General features: G+C 39.0%; 1 long non-coding RNA gene across 1 annotated transcript; it reads left to right on the plus strand.

The window, feature by feature from the left end:
• Nucleotides 1-1234: 1234 nt before the first annotated feature.
• On the plus strand, nt 1235-22268 carry LOC123329669. Its single transcript, XR_006545180.2, has 3 exons — nt 1235-1256; nt 14984-15152; nt 21353-22268. It is a non-coding gene; the product is annotated as an uncharacterized LOC123329669 (long non-coding RNA).
• The last annotated feature ends 1393 nt before the right edge of the window (nt 22269-23661 follow it).

Below are 23661 nucleotides of genomic sequence, written 5' to 3' on the forward strand. Positions count from 1 at the left end.
TTATTTGTTGTCTTTTTGATAATAGGCATTCTGACAGGTATGAGGTGATATCTCATTATGGTTTTGATTTGCATTTCCTTGATAATTATGGACATTAAGCATCTTTTCATGTGCCTGTTGACCATCTGTCTGTCTTTCTTGGAAAAATGTTTATTCAAGTTCTCATCCCATTTTTTTAATTAGTGCCGGGAGCCGGCATATTGCATATTGAGTGCAGCACTTTCCACAGCATCATCTTTCAGGATCTGGAATAGCTCAACTAGAATTCTATCACTGCCTGGAGCCAGCATGAGGAACTCCTCCCGTGGCAAAGGTCATGAGGAAGGAGGCTCGGCATACGCAAAGGCAGAATCGAGCCTCAGGAGTCCCCCTGGAAATTCTTGAGCATCTACCCCCAAAACCAGAGTCTGCCTACTTTCTGCTTTGTGCTTTCACCTACACCTCTGACTTTACGGGGGGCTGTCCCCCACTACCTCTCTCTGAAAAAAGAGTTAGCTTACAGCTCCAGTTAATAATTCCTGGGTGTGACAGTGTTTCAACCTACAAACTCCTTTGGAAATCCTCTAGACTGCCTGAATAGGTTTTTCCGGCCACATGTGATTGTTCAGAGCCTCCCAACTGTAAGAGGCAGGAGATGTTCTAAACTGTCTAAACACAGATTCTTTTGAGTAGTTAAAAGATTGATTAGAAATTGTATTGGTGAAGGGTTTTTCACTTATTGAGCCAATGTTTGCTGCTAAGTCTCCATACTCCTTACCTACTGCGTCCTTGGCGGTGTATTGATTGATATAATGGGTGTATAGAAATGTAAAATGCAGCTTTGTCCAATGCTTTTTTGGAGGCTGTTGCCTGGCTTTGGAATAATCACCTTTAGAGAAAAATAAGTTTCTTAAAATGTTAACAGGCCTCCTGGCCAGAAGATGATGTCAATCACCTAAACTTTTGCATATGATAAGTTTGAAAGCCTGGCTTCGATTACAACCAGGAACTGCTGTCCTTGAATGACTCCACCCCTTCCCCCATTATCCTCTATGCATAACTTAAGGTATAAAAACTACTTTGAAAAATAAAGTGCGGGCCTTGTTCACCGAAATTTGGTCTCCCCATGTAGCTCTCTCTTTCAAATTCTGGCTGAGTCTCCATCTGGAGCGCGGAACCCGCCATGCTTGCTAATTATGCCTGGGCTTCTAGATCCGACCGGGGAGGCCTCAGCGTCTCCACTCCTTTGGGAGAACGGAAGGACGCCTGCGGCCTACGTAAGTGGTGCAAACTTCTTGTCTTGAAGTTTTATTGGTCTCCCGTGTAAACCAAGCTACTCAGCCTCTTTTCTCCACTGAATTTTCCTACTGAGCTATCCTCATTCTATTACTCTTTATATCCTTAATTAACGTTTAATTAAGCAGTTGTTTCCTGACCCTCGCCTATGCCATCTCTCCTTCGAATACCCTGGATCAGCTGGGGCTGGACCCCGGCAAATTAGGTTGTTTGCTTTTTTGATATTGAGTTATATTAGTTCTTTGTATATTTTGGGTATTAACCCCTTATCTGACATATTGTTTACAAATGTCTTATCCCATCCAGTATTTGTCTTTTTGTTTTGTTGATTGTTTCCCTCACTCTGGAAAAGCATTTTAGTGATATTGTCACAGTTGTTAATCCTTGCCTGAAGAGACACATCCAAACAAATATTACTAATACTAATGTCAAAGAGTACACTACCTATGTTTTCTTCTAGAAGCTTTGTGGTTTCAGGTCTTATATTTAAGTCTTTAATTCATTTTAATGTTTTTTAATAAGGCATAAAGAGTATTCCAGCTTGATTCTTTAATGTAAAGCTGTCAAATTTTCTCAAAACCATTTATTGAAGAAACTGTCTTTTACCCATTATATATTCTTGTCTAATTTGTCATAGAATATGTTGCTCATATAAGTGTGGATTTATTTCTATGCTATCTACCCTGTTTCAATAATATATGTGTCTACTTTGTATCAGTACTATACTATTCTTATTACTTTTGCTTTGTGGTATAGTTTGAAATCAGGGAGCTAGAAACCTCCAATCTGTTCTTCTCAAAATTATTTTGGCTAGTTGGGGGCTCTTTTGTGTTTTTGTACAAATTTTAGAATTATTTTTTCTAGTTCTATGAAGAATGCCATTGGTATTTTGATAGAGATCACATTGAATCTGTAACTTGCCGTAGGTAGGACAGTCATTTTAGCAATATTATTTCAATCCTTGAACATGATATATCATCATGTGTAATCTGCTTGTGTAATCTTCAGTTTCTTTCACCAGTGTCGCTTATTTTTCCATGTAGAAAACTTTTGTCTGATTAGATTTATTCCTAGATACTTTATTCTCTTTGACGTGATTTTAAATAAGCTTGATTTCTTGATTTCTCTTTATGATAGCTCATGATTAGTGTATAGAAACAAAACAGATTTCTGTATATTAATTTTGTACCCTGCACTTTACCAAAATTCATTGATGAGCTCTTGCAGCTTTCTAGTGGTATCTTTAGGATTTTTCTGCAGATAGTGATATCATCTGTGAACAGTGACAGTTTTATTTCTTCCTTTCCAATTTGTATTCAATTTGTTTCTTTTTTTTTTTTTTTAATCTGATGGCTGTAGCTAGGATTTCCAATACTATGTTGAATAATAGTGGCAACAATGGATATCCTTCTCTTGTTCCTGGTCTCAGAGGAAATGCTATCATTAATAGCTTTTAGTATGATGTTAGCTGTATGCTCATAACATATGGCCTTTATTATGTTGAGCTATTATTTTTTATACCCACTTTTTTAAAGTTTTAATCCCAAATGGATGTTAAATTCTGCCACATGTTTCTGCTGCACATATTGAGATGATCCCATGACTTATCATGAGACTTGGTTAATATGTTGTATTGTTGTTCTTGTTCAGTAACTAAGTCTTGTCTTACTCTTTGAAACTTCGTGGACTGAAGCACACCATGCTTCCCTGTCCCTCACTATCTCCTGGAGTTTGTCCAAGTTCAATTTAGTTGATGATGTCATCGAACCATCTAATCTTCTGTCACCGTCTTCTCCTTTTGCCTTCAATCTTTCCCAGTATTAGGATCTTTTCCAAGACACTGTTGTATAATATTTATTTATCTGCAGATATTGAACCATTCTTGCATACCTGGGATAAATCCCACCTGATCATAATGCATGATGATTTTAATTTATTTGTTAACTCAGTTAGCTAGTATTAAAGTTGAGGATTTTTGCCTCTGTGTGAATCTTTGATATTGGCCTGAAGTTTTCTTTTTTTGTGATATATTTGTCTGGTTTTGGTATCAGGCCTCATAAAGTGAGTTCAGAAGTGTTCCTTCCTGTGCAATCTTTTAGAATAGTTTCAGAGGGAGAGGTTTTAATGCTTTTCTAAGTGTTGGTTAGAATTCACCCATGAAGCCATCTGGATCTGTACTTTTGTTTGTTTGGAGTTTTTATTTTTTTTTTGTTTGTTTGTTTGTTTGGAATTTTTAAATTGCTGATTCAATTTTATTACCAACAATTGTTCTGTTCATATTTTCTACTTCTTTGTTCTGCTTCAATCTTGGAAGAGTGTACATTTCTAAAAATTTTTTCATTTCTTTCAAGTTTTACATTTTGTTGACATATAATTTTTCATAGTAATTTCTTATCATCCCTTCTATTTCTGTGGTGTTGGTGTAACATTTTCATTTCTGATATGATTGATTTAAGCCTCTCCCCTTTTTAATGAGTCTGGCTAAAGATTTATCAATTTTGCTTATCATTTAAAATAACTAATTTCATTTATTTTTCTTCAGTCTCTTCTGCTAAGATCTTTATGAGGTATTTCCTACTTCTAACTTATGTTTGATCTTTTTCTACTTTGTTTAGAAGTTATTTTGGATTATTTATTTTATTTTTTTCTTGCTTCCTGGGGTATGTTTTATCACTAGAAACATGTCTATAGAACTGTGTCCTATAGACTTTTGGATTTCTATGTTTTCTTTTTTATTTGTCTGCAAGTATTTTTTTAGATTTTTTTTCCTTGCTGTCTTCAGTGATCCATTGGCTACTAAACAGTAGCATATTTTAGCTTCAATATGTTTGTCTTTTTCATAGCTTTTTTTCCTTGTAGTTGATTTCTACTCTCATAATTTCGTGGTTGGAAAAGATTCAATTTGAATTTTCTTAACTTTACTGAGACTGATTTTGTGTACTAGCATGTGATCTATCCTGGAGAATATTCCATGTGCACTTGAAAATAATATTTTGCTACTTTTGGATGGAATGCTTTACAGATAACTATTAAGTTCATTTGGTCTAATATGTCATTTAAAGTCAACATTTTTTTTATTGATTTTCTCTCTTGATGATCTACCCATGAATGTAAATGATATGTTAAAGTTCCATACTATTAATGTGTTACATCAGTTTCTTCTTATATGTCTCTTAATATTTGGTTTATGTATTTAGGTGCTACTGTGTTGGCTGCATCTGTATTTACAGATGTTACATGTTCTTCTTGAACTGATATCTTGATCACTATGTAATGTCCTTCTTTGTCTCATTACAGTTTTTGTTTTAAAGTCTATTTTGTCTCATATAAGTATTGCTATCCTGGCCTTTTTAAAAAATTTCCAGTTGCATGCAATACCCTTTCCCAATCCCTTAATTTTAATCTGTGTGTGTCTTTAGATCTAGAGTCTCTAGTAAGTAACATATATATGGGTCTTTTTATTTTATATATACATTCAGCCACTTTATGTCATTCAATTTAAGAATTTAGTCCATTTACATTTAAAGTAATTATTGATAAGCATGTATTTATTGGCTTCTTATTCATTGTTTTGGAATTGCTTTGAAGCTACTTTTTGTTCAGTTCTTCTGTGCTGTTTCCTTGTGATTAGATGACTATCTTTAGTGTTATGTCTGAATTTCTGTTTCCTTTGTGTGTGAGTATCCAGTATAGATTTTTGGTTTGTAGTTACTATGAGGTTTATGCGTATCAACCTATATATAAATATGATTATTTTAGGTTGTTGATCTCTTTAAATTAAAATGCATTTTAACAACTCTGTATTCATTTCCACCCACTGCCACATTTACTATTTCTGATCCCATATGTTACATCTTTTTGTTTTGTGTGTCCCTATGCTACTTAATGGAGAAGGCAATGGCACCCCACTCCAGTACTCTTGCCTAGGAAATCCTATGGACGGAGGAGCCTGGTAGGCTACAGACCATGGGGTCGCGAAGAGTTGGACACGACTGAGCGACTTCACTTTGACTTTTCACTTTCATACATTGGAGAAGGAAATGGCAGTGTTTTTGCCTGGAGAATCCCAGGGACAGGGGAGCCTGGTGGGCTGCTGTCTCTGGGGTCCCACAGTCAGACACGACTAAAGCAACTTCACAGCAGCATGATACTTAATACAGAGTTCCAAAGAATATCAAAGAGAGATAAGAAAACCTTCCTCAGTGATAAATGCAAAGAAATAGAGGAAAACAACAGAATAGGAAAGACGAGAGATCTCTTCAAGATAATTAGAAATACCAAGGGAACATTTCATGCAAAGATGGGTTCAATAAAGGACAGAAATGGTATGGACCTAACAGAAGCAGAAGATATTAAGAAAAGGTGGCAAGAATACACAGAAGAACTGTACAAAAAAGAGCTTCACGACCCAGATAATCACAATGGTGTGATCACTGACCTAGAGCCAGACATCCTGGAATGTGAAGTAAAGTGGGCCTTAGAAAGCATCACTATGAACAAAGCTAGTGGAGGTGATGGAATTCCAGTTGAACTAGTTCAAATCCCGAAAGATGATGCTGTGAAAGTGCTGCACTCAATATGCCAGCAAATTTGGAAAACTCAGCAGTGGCCTCAGGACTGGAAAAGGTCAGTTTTCATTCCTATCCCAAAGAAAGGCAATGCCAAAGAATGCTCAAACTACCACACAATTGCACTCATCTCACTCTAGTAAAGAAATGCTCAAAATTCTCCAAGCCAGGCTTCAACAATACGTGAATCATGCACTTCCAGATATTCAAGCTGGCTTTAGAAAAGGCAGAGGAATCAGAGATCAAACTGCCAACATTCGCTGGATCATTGAAAAAGCAAGAGAGTTCCAGTAAAACATCTATTTCTGCTTTATTGACTATGCCAAAGCCTTTGACTGTGGAAAATTCTGAAAGAGATGAGAATACCAGACTACCTGACCTGCCTCTTGAGAAACCTGTGTACCAGTCAGGAAGCAACAGTAGGAACTGGACACAGAACAACAGACTGGTTCCAAATAGAAAAAGGAGTACGTCAAGGCTGTATATTGTCACCCTGCTTATTGAACTTCTATGCAGAGTACATCATGAGAAATGCTGGGCTGATAGAAGCACAAGCTGGAATCAAGATTGCCAGGAGAAATATCAATAACCTCAGGTATGCAGATGACACCACCCTTATGGCAGAAAGTGAAGAGGAACAAAAGAGCCTCTTGATGAAAGTGAAAGAGGAGAGTGAAACAGTTGGGTTAAAGCTCAGCATTCATAAAACTAAGATCATGGCATCTGGTCCCATCACTTCATGGCAAATAGATGGGGAAACAGTGGAAACAGTAGCATAGTTTATTTTTCTGGGCTCCAAAATCACTGCAGATGGTGACTGCAGCCATGAAATTAAAAGATGCTTACTTCTTGGAAGGAAAGTTATGACCAACCTAGATAGCATATTCAAAAGCAGAGAAATTACTTTGCCAACAAAGGTCCCTCTACTCAAGACTATGATTTATACATTGGTCGTGTATGGATTTGAGAGTTGGACTGTGAAGAAAGCTGAGCACTGAAGAATTGATGATTTTGAACTGTGGTATTGGAGAAGACTCTTGAGAGTCCTTTGGACTACAAGGAGGTCCAACCAGTCTATTCTAAAGGAGATCAGTCCTTGGTGTTCATTGGAAAGACTGATGCTAAAGCTGAAACTTCAATACTTTGGCCACCTCATGCAAAGAGTTGACTCCTTGGAAAAGACCCTGATATTGGGAGGGATTGGGGGCAGGAGGAGAAGGGGACGACAGAGGATGAAATGGATGGATGACATCACCGACTCGATGGACATGAGTTTGGGTGAACTCTGGGAGTTGGTGATGGACAGGGAGGCCTGGGGTGCTGTGATTCATGGGGTCACAGTGTTGGGCCCAACTGAACGACTGAACTGAACTGAACTGATGCTACTTATTATGTATATAGATGATTTTATTGTTTTTGTCTTTTAACCTTCCTCCTAGCTATGTACATGGATTATTTACTACTTTTACTGTATATTTGCTTTAGCATTGAGATTTTTTCCCTTGTAACTTTTATATTTTTGCTTGTATACTTTTCTTTTTCACTCAGAGAAATACTTTAAGATTTCTTATAAAGGTGGTTTGGTGGTGCTGAACTTTTTTGCTTCCTTGGAAACTTTTTGTCTTTCCATAAAATATAAATGAAAGCCTTTCTGGATAGAGTAATCTCAGTTATAGGCTTTTCCCTCTCATCGCTTTAAATATATCATGACATTTCCTTTTGTTATGCAGAGTTTCTGCTGAAAAGTTAGATGATAGCCTTTGGGTGTACCCTTACATATAATTTGTTTTCTTTCTCTTGCTGTTTATAATATTCTCTATTTATCTTGAATTTTTTCCATTTTAATCAAAATAAGCCTTGATGTACCTGGTGAGGACACTCTGTGCTTCCTGTACCCAGATGTCTATTTACTTTCACAGATTAGAGAAGTTTTCAGATATTATGTCCTCAAACATTTACTCCCTGCCCCTTTCTCTCTCACTTTGCCTGGGACCTCTATAATGTGAATGCTAGTAGGCTTGATACATCCAAATGATCTCTTTTATTGTCCTCATTTCTTTTTATTTCTCTTTTTTCTATTCAGCTTCAGAAATATCCACTACTCTGCCTTCCAGCTCATCAATCCTTTCCTCTGTATCACCCAATTTACTATTGATTCTTTCTAGGTTTTATTTTCCAATTTCATTTACTATATTATTTATCACTATGTGGTTCTTTATATTTTCTAACTCCATGTTGATAACTTCTTACTTGTCCCTCTGTTCATCCAGTCTTCTCCAGGGTTGTTTGACTATCTTTTTGATCATTACCTTGAATTCTTTATGGTATGTACTGCTTGTCTCCACTTTGCTTAGTTCTTCTTCTGGGATTTTATTTTGTTTTTATTTTGAACCATAATCCTTTGTCACCTCATTTTGCCTAATTTACTGGTTTACCTCTGCTTATTTTGTTTGTTGGTTATATTTCCTGACCTTGGAGAAGATTCCTTTGCAGAAGGGGTCCTGTGAGTCCAGCAGCTCTCTCTGCTCTGGTCTTCAGAACTCTATGCTCTAGGGTGACCCCTAGGTGGACTACATGAATCCTTCTGCTGTGACAAGCTGTGGTTGGTCTAGTAGGTGTGACTGGCCCTTGGTTTGGTTGGTTGCTAAGCCCTGGCTTCTGAGAAGGCTGCTGGCCATGGTGGGTAGGTCTGCATGGTGAGGTGGTGCTGCAGAGTCCAAATGCCCAAGGGCTAGTGTTCACCCATGGTGGGCAGAGCCAGGTGCTAGGATGGGTGCTTGTGGGACTATGTGTCCTCTAGTTAGTATCATCTTGCTGGTAGGCAGACCTGGAGCCCAAGAGGATCTGGGGCTGGTGCATTCTCATGGTTAAGTGTGTTTGTCCCAGGGATAGTGGCAGCCCACTGGTGAGCAGAGTTATGTCCACAGTCTCTGGCTGCAGGGAACAAAGACTCCTGCTGTTCAGGGTTGGGTCCTGGGTCTTCTGATGCACAGGATCAGGTCCCAGGGTAAGTTTGGACTCAAAGTGTCTTGGGGCAGTGATCTGCTGGTAGGTGAGGTGGTGTCCCACCCAGTTAGTCATTTGCCTTGGCCTCAGGCATACCACAGTTTATTGTGATCCACACAGTCAAAGGCTTTGGTATAGTCAATAAAGCAGAAATAGATGTTTTTCTGGAACTCTCTTGCTTTTTCCGTGATCCAGCAGATGTTGGCAATTTGATCTCTGGTTCCTCTGCCTTTTCTAAAACCAGCTTGAACATCTGGAACTTCACAGTTCATGTATTGTTGAAGCCTGGCTTGGAGAATTTTGAGCATTTCTTTGCTAGCATGTTAAGATGAGTGCAATTTTGTGGTAATTGGATCATTCTTTGGCATTGCCTTTCTTTCAGATTGGGATGAAAACTGACCTTTTCCAGTCCTGTGGCCACTGCTGAGTTTTCCAAATTTGCTGGCATATTGAGTGCAGCACCTTCACAGCATCATCTTTCAGGATTTGAACTAGTTCAACTGGAATTCCATCACCTCCACTAGCTTTGTTCGTAGTGATGCTTTCTAAGGCCCACTTGACTTCACATTCCAGGATGTCTGGCTCTAGGTGAGTGATCACACCATCGTGATTATCTGGGTTGTGAAGCTCTTTTTCGTACAGTTCTTCTGTGTATTCTTGCCACCTTTTCTTAATATCTTCTGCTTCTGTTAGGTCCATACAATTTCTGTCCTTTATCAAGCCTATCTTTGCATGAAATGAGAAACCTATATGCAGGTCAGGACGCAACAGTTAGAACTGAACATGGAACAACAGACTGGTTCCAAATAGGAAAAGGAGTACATCAAGGTTGTATACTGTCACCCTGCTCATTTAACTTCTATGCCGAGTACATCATGAGAAATGCTGGGCTGGAGGAAGCACAAGTTGGAATTAAGATTGCCAGGAGAAATATCAAAAACCTCAGATATGCAGATGACACCACTCTTATGGCAGAAAGTGAAGAGGAACTAAACAGCCTCTTGATGAAAGTGGAAGAGAAGAGTGAAAAAGTTGGCCTAAAGCTCAATATTCAGAAAACTAAGATTGTGGCTTCTGGTCCCATCACTTCATGGGAAATAGATGGGGAAACTGAAAACAGTGTCAGACTTTATTTTTGGGGGCTCCAATATCACTGCAGATGGTGATTGCAACCATGAAATTGAAAGATGCTTACTCCTTAGAAGGAAAGTTATGACCAACCTCGATAGCATATTTAAAAGCAGAGACATTACTTTGCCAACAAAGGTCTGTCTAGTCAAGGCTATGGTTTTTCCTATGGTCATGTATGGATGTGAAAGTTGGACTGTGAAGAAAGCTGAGTGATGAAGAATTGATGCTTTTGAACTGTGGTATTGGAGGAGACTCTTGAGAGTCCCTTGGACTGCAAGAAGATCCAACCAGTCCATCCTAAGGGAGATCAGTCCTGGATGTTCTTTGGAAGGAATGATGCTAAAGCTGAAACTCCAATACTTTGGCCACCTCATGCGAAGAGTTGACTCACTGGAAAAGACCCTGATGCTGGGAGGGATTGGGAGCAGGAGGAGAAGGGGACGACAGAGGATGAGATGGCTGGATGGCATCACCGACTCGATGGATGTGAGTTTGGGTGAACTCTGGGAGTTGATGATGGACAGGGAGGCCTAGTGTGCTGTGATTCACGGGATCGCAAAGAGTCAGACACGACTGAGTGACTGAACTGAGGCATACCAGTACTAGTGCTGACAGCCTGGTGGTTGGAACTGGGTCCTGGCATTAATAAGTTAGAGTATTCTAAAATGATGCTTTTCAGCAGCAATATCTTTGCCCTCAAAATTGGATGGCTCCAGTGTCTATGTCCCAACAGTACTTCCCTTTGCCTATTGCATCTCCAGGAGACTCTCTAAACTCAGCTGATGGATCTGACCCAGTTCAGTCCAGTCACTCAATCGTGTCCCACTCTTTGTGACCCTATGGACTGCAGCACACTAGGCTTCCCTGTCCATCACCAACTCCTTAAGCTTGCTCAAACTCATGTCCATCGAGTCAGTGAGGCCATCCAACCATCTCATCTTCTGTTGTCCCCTTCTCCTCCTGCCTTTAATCTTTCCCAGCATCAGGGTCTTTTCCAATGAGTAGTTTCTTTGCATCAGGTGGCCAAAGTATTGGAGTTTCATCTTCAGCATGTCTTTCCAATATTCAGCAGTGATTTCCTTTAGGATTGACTGACTGGATTTCCTTGCAGTCCAAGGGACTCTCAAGAGTCTTCTCCAACACTGCAGTTCAAAAGCATCAATTCTTCTGTGCTCAGCTTTCTTTGTAGTCCAACTCTCACATCCATACATGACTACTAGAAAACCCATAACTTTGACTAGATGGAACTTTGTCCTCAAAGAAATGTCTCTGCTTTTTAATATTCTGTCTAGGCTGGTGATACCTTTCCTTCCAAAGAGCAAGTGTCTTAATTTCATGGCTGCAGTCACAATCTGCAGTGATTTTGGAATGCAAAGAAATAAAGTCTCTCACTGTTTACATTGTTTCCCCATCTATTTGCCATGAAGTGATACGACCAGATGCCACGATCTTAGTTTTCTGAATGTTGAGTTTTAAGCCACTTTGATCAAAAGGTTCTTTAATTCTTCTTCACTTCCTGCTATAAGGGTGGTGTTATCAGCATATCTGAGATTATTGATATTTCTCCCTGCAATCTTGATTCCAGCTTCTGCTTCATCCATCCCGGCATTTCGCATGATGTACTCTGCATATAAGTTAAATAAACAAGATGATACTATACTGCCTTGATGTGCTGCTTTGCCAATATTGAACCAGCCCATTGTTTCATGTCCAGTTCTAACTGCTGCTTCTTGACCTGCATACAGATTTTTCAGGAGGGAGGTAAGGTGGTCTGGTGTTCCCATCTCTTTAGGAATTTTCCAGTTTTTTGTGATTTACACAGTCAAAGGCTTTGGTGTAGTCAATAAAGCGGATGTTTTTCTGGAACCCTCTTGATTTTTCAATGACCCAGTGGATGTTGGCAGTTTGATCTCAGATTCCTCTGTCTTCTCTAAATCCAGTTTGAACATCTGAAAGTTTACAGTTCACATACTGTTGAAGCCTAGCTTAGAGAATTTTGAGAATTACATTGCTAGTGTGTGAGGTGAGTGCAATTATGCAGTAGTTTGAACATTCTTTGCTTTGCTTTTCTTTGAGATTGGAATGAAAACTGACCTTTTCCAGTCCTGTGGCCACTGCTGAGTTTTCTAAATTTTCTGGCATTTTAAGTGCAGCACTTTCACAGCATCATCTTTTAGGATTTGAAATAGTTCAACTGGAATTCCATCACCTCCACTAGCTTTGTTCGTAGTGATGCTTCCTATTCCAGGATGTCTGGCTCTAGGTGAGTGATCACACCATCGTTGTTTTCTGGCTTATGAAGATCTTTTTTGTATAGTTCTTCTGTGTATTCTTGCCACGTCTTCTTAATATCTTCTGCTTCTGTTAGGTCCAAACTGTTTCTGTCCTTACTGTGCCCATCTTTGCATAAAATGTTCCCTTGGTATCACTAATTTTCTTGAAGAGATCTTTCATCTTTCCCATTCTATTGTTTTCCCCTATTTCTTTGCATTGATCACTGAGGAAGGCTTTATTACCTCTCCGTGCTATTCTTTGAAACTCTGGATCTGACCCAGGCTTTGGGTCTCTGGATCTGACCCAGGCTTTGAAACTCTGGATCTGACCCTTTCAAATCATTGCTTCTGCTCTAGGTCTCAGAGCAAGTAAAAATTTTCGTGTGCCCTTTAAGTCTTCCCTGGTGGCTCAGACAGTAAAGTATCCGCCTGCAATGTGGGAGACCTGGGTTTGATCCCTGGCTTGGAAAGATCCCCTGGAGAAGGGAACAGTTACCCACTCCAGTATTCTGGCCTGGAGAATTCCATGGACAGAGGATCCTGGCAGGTTACAGTCCACGGAGTTGCAAAGACTAGGACTTGTTTGAGTGCCTTTCACTTTCTTTCACTTTTTAAGAGTAGAGTCTATATTTTCCCCAGCCTTCTATGCCTCCCTAAATTAAGACGTACTGCCAGATGCTATGAAGGCTCATTTTCCTGATACAGGACCCCTTGATGGGGGATCCCAGTGTGGGGCTTGGACTTGCCACTCCTTGGGAAGTACATCTACAATTACAATTATTCTCCTATTTGTGGGTCTCCCACACTGGGATTGTGGGTCTTGACTATACTGTTATCTCTGCCACTACTATTCATTTCATTATGGTTCCTTCTTTATATGTTTAGCTGTATAAGATGTTTTTGTGATATATTCTGGTCTTTCTCACTAATAGTTGGTCTGCTGCTGCTGCTAAGTCGCTTCAGTTTTGTTATGCCCCTGGGAGGAGGTAAGCTCAGGGTCATCATACTTTGTCATCTTGGTTGAACACTCCTACAATTTTTTTTAAAGATTATAGCTTGTACCAACTTTTAAGCCTTTATGAAGTCAATGTTGGGTGATCCATCTCCTCAGAGCCCTTTATCAGACCTGTATTTATATATCTAGCTGATGTAAGTTTTGAATAACTGCCCTCAGAGGATGGAGATGCCACCTTAACAGTTCTCCATCATCCTGCCCCATGGTACATGTGGTTAGCCTATAGCCAATGACTGACTTATTAGGGGGGTACAAAAGCCAGCTCCATGTCAAAGTGGTTGATTCTTCAGTTAAGTTTATGTACCAGAATCCCATCCTCAACCTCTAGTCCAGGTTAACTTTGATCTGATACCTCATCCTTCCTCTACTGTTTTCCCTCACCTTTTTTTTCTCCTCTCCCCAAAAAGGTCCTTCCTAAAGAGCTCCCTAACAATAAATTCCACACCTGAACCTCTCCTTCTGGGACACCCAACATTCATAACTATGTCCCCAACCCTCCCCCTGCCCTTGGATATCAGCATCTCTGTGGGCTTGTTGTGTAGGGTACTACATAAGTTCACTGCCAGTGAGTAGAATCAAGTCGGAGGCCCAAGATCGAGCATAAGGAGCCTATCAGTTAGGATACCTCTATGCAAGATACAGATGGCAGAGATGCACTGGAGAGAGGGCTTCCTAGCACTTGCCCTCAGATGCCAGTATTGTACACTGTAGCCTTGACTCCATTTGTGGAGGTGCTTTCTGTGTCTTCTGCAATAATTTTTTACTAATAACTAACTTGGCACTTTTTATCTAGTGATAATTGCTTTTTGTTCGTTTGGTTTTTACTTTTTTTGGTTGTTGTTTTTTTTTTAATAGACTAAAATAAGGCCAAAAGCCTTGGCATTGGAGTAAGACTAACTAGATGTGAGCACACAGACAAGAAGATCATGTCAGGCACATCTAAAAAATATCTACAGGAATATTTGAAGTTTGTTTGTTTGTTTGTTTTTAAATCTCTGGAGCCCAAGACAGGGTGAGAAGAAGTCAGAAGACAAATGACATTAAAAAGGAAAGATGAGGGAGGATCCAAAACCCTTAGAAAACCTGAACAATTGGCTACAGTGACTCCAGTTAGGAGAGAGACCACACCAAGAAACGGTCATTTGAGGATCAGAGAGACAAAGCACCAACCCTCTCCAGCCTCCGCTAGCCTCAAGTCATCTCCTCATTGAAATAAGAGAATTGTAAATATATATATATATATATATATATATATATACACACACACACACACACACACACACACACACACACATATACTCAGGATCCAACAAGCTTAGAAATGCTCCAGCTTCAGCAGCAGTTGCCACAAAAGCAGCCCACACACAAGCAGACACTCCAACCTCAGCACCCCAGCCACAGCACCTTGGTTGCCTTTTCAACACCTAGGAATAATCTTCCTGAGACATGGGCCCAGGTATCACTCATAGCTTCATTCTTCACTTTAAAGAGAAGGCCGTAGCTCTGAGTAAATCCCATCCCAACAGACCCACAGTCTCTAGCACCACCCTACCCTTGTTCCACATCTCTACTCACCTCCTGTTCATTTTCTTCATAACACATGGTACTACTTGAAAATATATATTCTTCTGTTTCCCTTTTTACTATCTGTCTTCTTTATGAGCTTAAAAGCCCTGTATGGACAATAATTGCATTTATTCACTATGTTCACCCAGGATCAAGGACTATAGACTTCATAAAGATTGAGGAGCGAAAGAATGGATGTGGCTTAGCTGATGGCATGCTGGGAAGTGTTGGAACTGACCATTGTTTCAGCCCTTTGATTCAGGATAGGAGCTTATCTTCAAAAGTCAAGTCTCAGCTTGGCACTGGGAACAAATAAAGGTTGGAACACTTCTGGTTTTTTGATGCCTAAAGGATAATTCAGTTATGTGGGTAGTTAAAAAGATTGAGTAGAATTTGGTGATTAGAAATGGAATAGAAGAAACTTGACAGGAAAAGAGCTTTTACAGTAATCCTCTTTCATTCAGTTTATATCTCAGAATGCTGATGAGTTTTCCATATGTATCATATTTTCAGCTCTCAGTTTTCAAGTGTGTCATTTATACAGCTTCAAAAGAATAATTGGCATCATATGAATATGCATGTGCATATTTATGATATTGCATCCATCAGTACAATATTAGCACAAAACCCTCCTGGGTTTAGAATGTGTAACTCTGCACCTTAGAATAATGAGTCTACATGGACTGGTGTCAAACAAATGACTCTACCATTCTTTACTGTTTTTCTTTTTGTACTCCTTTGTGCCAAGAACAAAGATCATTTTCCTCAAAGGCTGTTTTTATCACCGCTTTCTCGGATGATACAAAAAAAGAAAAAATAGTTTGTTTTTGAATAGGACCATATATGCTAGGTTAAATCTTCTGGGACAATACTGTCAACAGTAAAACAATACCTTTAGTGTATTCCGTTCAAGTCCTCAATCTGTGAGTTTCTCACATTGACCAATCAACCACTCTCAGACTTTTGGTCTGAAAAATGAAAGTTAGACTTCTTTCATCACCATGCCAGTCTTTTGGATCTCCCTTATACTAAATTTATTTGCTAATGTTTTTTTTTTTTTCCTAACTCTATGCTTCCCACTTTAAATATACTGAAGTTGCTCATCCCAGAATTAATGTTGATTGAGACTATACACATTGAATGTTCACAATCATTTAATCTTCACAACTACCCTATGAAGCACCGCATCAGTTAGGGCTCTTGTTGCAAGCAATATAAACCAACTTGAGCTAAATGAAGCAAAAGGAAATTTAGTGGAAGTATAGTGGAATTCTCAGTATCATTGGGAAGGGCAAAAACCAGTCTCAGGAATGAGCAGGTTCTCGGCTATCTCAGAAAGCTAAAAGTCAGACAGTACATGGATAAGGTGTGGTTAGAACACTGTTGCTAAAATAGGTGAGTAAATGCTCAGTTACATGTTACTTACTATGTGTTAGGTGCTATTTTAAGCGTTTTACTTAGCACATATATACATATCAAAATTTGTAATAAGAATGTATTTTCTCTGTTTGCTATCTATCTCTCTCAAACTTTCAAAGCTTCTATAAGCAGAAACCACATGTGTTTTATTCACTGATGCAAACATAATGTTAAGGACATTATCTGGCACTGGATAAAGTACTATTATCATTCTCGTTTTATACCTGAGGAAACTGAGCCACAGGGAAGCTAAATATATCCCCAAAGTCCAAAATTGGTCAGTGATAGTTAGGATTCAAATACACATGGCCGATATCTAGAACCTGTGCCCTTAACCACCACACTGAGTTCCATTTACTTTTAGTCCTTTCATTCTTGTGGTCAAGATTAGACTTCCAAAGAGCTCATCCAGATGACTCTTATTGGGTCATATATATGCCCTTTAACCAAGGAAGAGTGGGCCCATGGTTACCAGGACACTAAACTCAATTCACTAAGCAAGCAATAATTTCCCCAAAGGAAATCAGGGTATTAAGAGGAAGGTATTAATGGGAAGTCAAAGAGCAACAAATAGAATAACCTTAAGAGTGGGAACCTCCTCATTTTACAGATGAGGAAGGTGAGGCATGAGTATGTATTATAATCCTTTACTTTTGTAATGAAGAAGATGACTCTACTAGGTTGAATGGTGTTCCCTCAAAATTCTTATGTACCCAGAATCTGTGAATGCAACCTTTTATGGAAATAAGCTTTTTGTGGATAAAGTCCTTCTGGATCAAAGTGGGCTGTAACCCGTTGATCAGTGTGCTTATAAGAAGAAAGAAATTTAAATTCAGGCACACTGAGAGGGAGAATGCCATGTGATGATGAGGATTGAGATTGAAGTAATGTGTCTATAAAAGCCAAGGAATACCAAGGAATGCTAGCAACCACCAGAAGCCAGGTGAGATAAGAAGGTATCTTCCCAAAATACCTCAGGAAGAGTACAGCCCTGCTAACCTGATTCAACTTCTGGCCTCCAAAATTGTGAGAGAATAAATTTCTGTTATTTTAAGCCACCTTGTGTGTGTTGATTTGCTATGGCAGCCCTAAGAACCTAATGCATCAAGGCTCAAAGATATTAAGTTATCCCAAGTAACAGAACTCATAAGAGGCATACACTGTTTCCTCTCCTTTCCTTTTCTTCCAGTCTTCATGACCTCACTCTAGCTCCAACCCCTAAACTTTCAGTTTTCCCCTCCAGGTTTCCTAATCCTTCTGGTATTCCTACCAACTACAAAATCATTTGGGACTTGTTCCTGCCATAATCTTGACTGCTAATCACCCTCTTGTCTAAATGAACTTTTTATTCCTCAAGGCTTGCTCAACTTTCTGTCAAAACAAACTGCTGTGCTAATTCAAAAAAAGTTAAAGTACAGTGATGTTACATTTTCATTTTAAAACAGCTTTATGAAGACCAGTGATCAAAGGCACCATGATCATAGAGGATGAAGGAAGGTATCTAAAGCATTTTATCTTTTGACTCACACCTATGTGTCTAACAGACTAAGAGCTTTGCTCTCTTTTTCTAAAAATATTGACATTTGGCTTCTTGCACCATTTGAATTATTATTCTTTCTCTAAGTTAGAACTGTTAACTTCCTGGGGGAAAAAACATAAAAACTTTAACCTTCTGAAACTTTGATTTGCTGTATCTTCTTTCTTATGACCTGTAACTTCCACCATGATAAACCAAAAAAGAAAAATTCTGTTTTGTCTTCCTTGCATTAGTGGGGAATTATTGATCTTCAAATAAGCAGAAAACCCATCTTGTAAATAAGATGCTACTAATATTGGTCTTATGCCTCTAAATGACAGACACAATTCTAAGTACTTTATATTCATTAATGCACTTAATCTTCACAAAACCCTAGTAGGTAAATATGATTATCAGTATCACTTTATATATGAGAAAACTGTGGCACAGAGAGATGAATGATAGCTTGGTGTATTAATTTTTTAGGCCTGCCATAACTAAGTATCACAACTGAATGCCTTAAAAAAAGTTTAGTGTCTCACAGTTCTGGGCTAAAAGTTCAAGATCAAGGTTTAAGTGGGACTGATTCTTTCTGAGGACTGCAAGGGAGGACCTGTTCCATGCCTCTCTCCTACTGCTGGTCATTTACTGGAAATCTTTGGCATCCCTTGGCTTGTAGATGCATTAGCCCAATCTCTGCATTCATTGTCCCAAGAGGTTTCTTTTTCCCCCATCTATTAGTATGGTACTTATCTTCACTTTGTGAGCTATGAATACTGATGTGGGTGGTATAATCAAAAACAATGTGGGAAAAGTACATGAATGTAATTAACCTGTATGGAAAGTAGAAAGAACAGATTATAAATTGCATTGGCCTCAGTCCCTTAGAAGTACTTTGAGCATAGATAAAGGAACATTTTAAACAACATTTTCAGCCTCATTTTGACAGCATACAATTTAATATATGATTCATGCTTGCCATTTCATATTTTAATTATACAGTAAGGAAAAACTCATGTCCTTTTGAACTATAGCATCATCTCTGCCTTCTCACAGATCATATTTGCAATAAACTACATCTTTCTCTTTCAGTGAAGATCATAGACAGAAAACTCTCACTTAGAAAAAATATTTAAATATGATGGCCTTTTTGTGAAATTACTGAAATGAAAATCATAAGCTACCATTTCTAAAGTAATAAAATCAGTTTTCTTAGACAACATATTTGTCCTCTTGTAGATGTTAGAAATAATAAATGGTTGTTAGTTCTTAGAAATTATAAGTGATAACTTGCTTTTAACAAATAGACTTGCCACCCTTTCTTTACATCATCTGATAGCTTTGACTGCATCAAGGATCTATAAAGTAATAATTATCTATAAAATAAGGGACAAGCTAGTAGGTTAAGTAAATGCATGACTTGATCTTTGGCAGAAGGAGGAATATATCTGAACAAAGTTGACAATTATACTTTTCCCAATACTATTAAATTGACCTGATAAATAATTCATTTTAAAAACTATTATAATTAAAATTAAGCTAGAAACCTAACTAAGATATTTGAAGAGAAACCATCATAGTTTTATTTTACTGAAGTATTTCTTGGAAGCCGAACTTTTGGATTGTACAGCACATGACAAAATACGGGGACTGGGGGACTGCATGGAATATGCACAATGCTTATAATTTTGTATGTTGATACTTCTAAGTCATTCAAATAACAGAAGTATTCTATTTTCAGGTGAGTGCATGGGAAAACTGAGACAAGAGACAAAGTGAGAGGCACACATTGTGATGGTTGCAGAATCTCTTTTGTCTTAGGATAAATATTATAGATTATGCTTATAGATTATGCTTGACAGGCCTATACCCACCCATCTCTGTCTAAATCACAGTAAAAAATAGTTTAGATTCAAATTAAGCGGGGCCTTTGTAATACATGTGACCTCCACAGCACGTTGCTTGAAAGAGAAGACCCATAGTGAAATTAAGGGACTTCCCAGTTCATGCCAGTGGTAAAGAGCCTTCTTGCCAATGCAGGAGATGGAAGAGACATGGGTTCTGTCCCTGGGTTAGGAAATGCTTGGCAACCCACTTTGGTATTCTTGCCTGGAGAGTCCCATGGACAGAGGAGCCTGGCAGCTACAGTCCATGGGGTCACAAAGAGTCAGACATGATTGAAGTTACTTAGCTGGAACGCTGTAAAATTAAAAGACAAATATCTCAAGCTAACAAGCAATTCTAGATTTGATCTTGGATATCTACCTTCAGAGTTGTGAGGAAATAAATTTATGTAGTTTAAGTCATCCAATTGGTGGTATTTGTTACAACAGCTCCAGAAAACTAAAACAGTGCCCTCCTCTGTTTTCTTGGGTTCTCTTTTCCATCTTGCTTTCCTCATGGCTCAGCTGGTAAAGAATCCACCTGCGATACAGGAGACGCCGGTTCTATTCCTGGGTCAGGAAGATTGGCTGGAGAAGGGATAGGCTACCCACTCCAGTATTCTTGGGCTTCCCTGTGGCTCAGCTGCTAAAGAATCCACCAGCAATGTGGGAGACAAATTTTACAATATGAGGATACAAGATAAAATCCAAGATCAGACACTGAATTTCCCCTCTCTGGTTATGGTTCCAATACACTGAGTTACCCTTCAGTCATTAGAGTTTCAACTACAGGACCTGGAAAGGAATGACTACAAAAGCCTTTAGGTAAAGCTGTACAGACACAAAGCAGGTTAGTGGTTGCCTAGGGCTGTGGGTGGGAATGGGGATTAACTATAAAAAGGCAGTAGGGATCTTACTAGACTGATGGATATGATTTAAATTGAATTGTGATGGCTGCACAACTCAGTAAAATTACTAAAAATCACTGAATTTTACACTTAAAATTAATGAATTTTATGGTATGCAAATTGTATTTCAATAGAATTTTGTTTAAAAAAAAATGAGATAAAACCGTGGTACCTCTGGGCCCACATCAAATTTCCACACGCTGTGTGACTCAAGTAGGCTTCTGGGATAAACTCTGCAAGATGATAATAGGAATATTCTTCACCCTTGGTGCTCAGGAAATACATAGGAAAATGAATAACATTGAACTCAAGTCACTAATATATCGTTAATTGCTCAGGCCCCTGAAATCTCTTACACTGACTGTTAAGTAGTTTTGATAAGAATATCTAAACAATATGCAACATGTTAGAATTTCTTTATAAAAATTCCCATTTGGATTCTAAACATCATGATGTTTCTGACCCAAATTTATTTCCCCACAAAAGTTCAGAAATAAAATTGGTTTATCAAACTAGGCTTCTTGTTCCTAATGTAATTAGGAGACAATGTGCACAGTCACCCATGCTTAAGAAAGACCTAGTACCTTAGGTCAAGAAGCAGCAATAAAGGCAAATCTGCTTGGGAATGATTGTTTAGGGTGCACACACACACATACACACACACACACACACACACACACACACACATACACACATCTCTAACCTAGGATAGAGCTGTGAGATTCTAGAAAGAGTTGTCTTGTTTCTAAACAACCAACAGAAAAATAAATTTGTGTTTTTCTTTTCTTTCAGCAGTTTTAGCACTGTACGCCTAGCTTTGGTGCCTGCTATGGACGACAGAGGATGAGATGGCTGGATGGCATCACTGACTCGCTGGACGTGAGTCTCAGTGAACTCCGGGAGTTGGTGATGGACAGGGAGGCCTGGCGTGCTGCGATTCATGGGGTCGTAAAGAGTTGGACATGACTGAGCCACTGATCTGATCTGATCTGATCTGATGTGTTGAATTGTGTTTCCCCCCGATTCCAGGATATGGACTGAATGTTTATGTACCCCCTAAATTTGTATACTGAAGTCCTAATCTCCAGGTGACTATATTTGGAGATGGGGCCTGTATGGAAGTATTTAAGGCTAAATGAGTTCATTAGCATGGAGCCCTGATCTGATAGAATCCATGTCCTTATGAGAAAAACACTAAGGAGCACTCCCTCTCTCCCCTCCTACCAACCATTTGAGGACACCACAAAAAGGCAGCCAGGAGAAGAGTTCTCACCAGAAACAAAGTTGGGAACCTTGATCTTGAACTTTCCATCCTCTAGAACTATGAGAAGTAAATTCCTATTGTCTTCGCCAGCAAACCTGTGGTATTTTGTTATAGCATCCCCAGCAGACTAATATATCCCCAAATCCATCTGTTGAAGTCCTAACCCCCAAGTACTTCAAAATGTGACTGTTTGGATACAGGGCCTTTAAAGAGGTAATTGAGGAGAATGAGGTCATATGGGTAGGCTCTAATCAAATATGACTCTGTCCTTATAAGAAGAGGAAATCAGGACACAGACACTCTGAGAAAGAGGGCTGTGTGAAAGCAAGAGAGGAGACGGCCATCGACAAACCAAGAAGGAACACCTTCCAAGAAACCAACCCTGCTGACACCTTCATCTTGGCTATTCACCCTCAAGATTGTGAAGAAATAAATTTCTCTTGTTTAAGCCATTGAGTTTGTGGTACTTGTTACAACAGCCCCATAAAACTAACATAGTGCCCTCCTCTGTTTTCTTGGGTTCTCTTTTCTATCTCAAGCAAGAGGGAGAAATTTTGAAATAAGGGCATCCAAGATAAAATCCAGGCTTAGACTCATTGAATTTCCCCTCTGTGATTACAATTTCAATACACTGTTTTTGCTAGAATACCTCATTGTTTCTAAATCTTCCCTTTACCTTCTGCCAGAAATCCTGCTCCATGCTTTTCTCAGTCAGTTCTGGCTTCTGTAACAAAGTTTTTATTGTTGTTTAGTCACTAACTTGTGTCTGACTCTTTTATGGCCTCATGGACTATAGCCTGCCAGTCTCCTCTGTCCAAAGGATTTCCCAGGCAAGGATACTGGAGTGGGTTGCCATTTCCTTCTTCAGGGGATCTTCCTGACCCAGGGATCCAACATCTCTTGCATTGGCAGAGATTCTTTACCATTGAGCCGCCAGGGAAAGTTGTAATAAAGTAGATCATTTTCCCCACTCCTTGGTTGTCATGCATGGCTAGACAACATCACAATGCCACATTGACTGGATCCTCCAAGCCTCAAACAGCATAGTACTATTTAGGTCCCCTGGACTGCTCAGAATATTTTTAGTATAGTTTATTGACTTTCCATTGAGCTTCCCCCATCACTCTAATTATCTCTCATCTAAATCTTCCCTTTTTCTCACTCTAATTCTCTTGCTCACTGGAGGAAGCACTGTTGGAATGTTACTAAGAAGATATAGGCCAGCAGCTTTCAAATGTGGCTGCACAACAGACTCATCTCAGGAGTGTTTAAAAATCCTGGGGTCTGGGCTTCACCCCTAGAGACTGTGACTTAATTGGCCTGGCATAAAATCTACATTGCAGACTTCAAAAAACAAAAAACAAAAAAAAAAAAAAAAAAACTCCCCAAGTGATTCTAATGTGCACTCAATGGCAAGAACCACTGATCTAAGCTATTCAACTTCTAACAGCATCTACACACACACACACACACACACACACACACACACACACACACACACACTCACACACACACACACACTAACACTGTTTTCTAACCTAACTTAAACTTTATTCTTTTACAGAAGACATATACCTACTCATTTTCAAGACTATCCTGTGTCCTTACTGCATCCCACCTCCTCTAAGAACTTGATATTTTTCCCCCACACACACTCTTTGAGTGTGTTCAATCACACTGTTATGCATGTGTAAACAATTTCCCCATGGCTTCAAGCATATATAAGTCATTTCTACTTTATAAAATTTCTGCTACCATCAACCACACAATAATGACAGCAACATTACATTTTCATCATTCATTCAGAGTTAAGTTCTCTAATAAAAGAATTTATGCC

The sequence above is a fragment of the Bubalus bubalis genome, chromosome 16 (genome assembly GCF_019923935.1).
Source record: "Bubalus bubalis isolate 160015118507 breed Murrah chromosome 16, NDDB_SH_1, whole genome shotgun sequence".
NCBI lineage: Eukaryota > Metazoa > Chordata > Mammalia > Artiodactyla > Bovidae > Bubalus > Bubalus bubalis.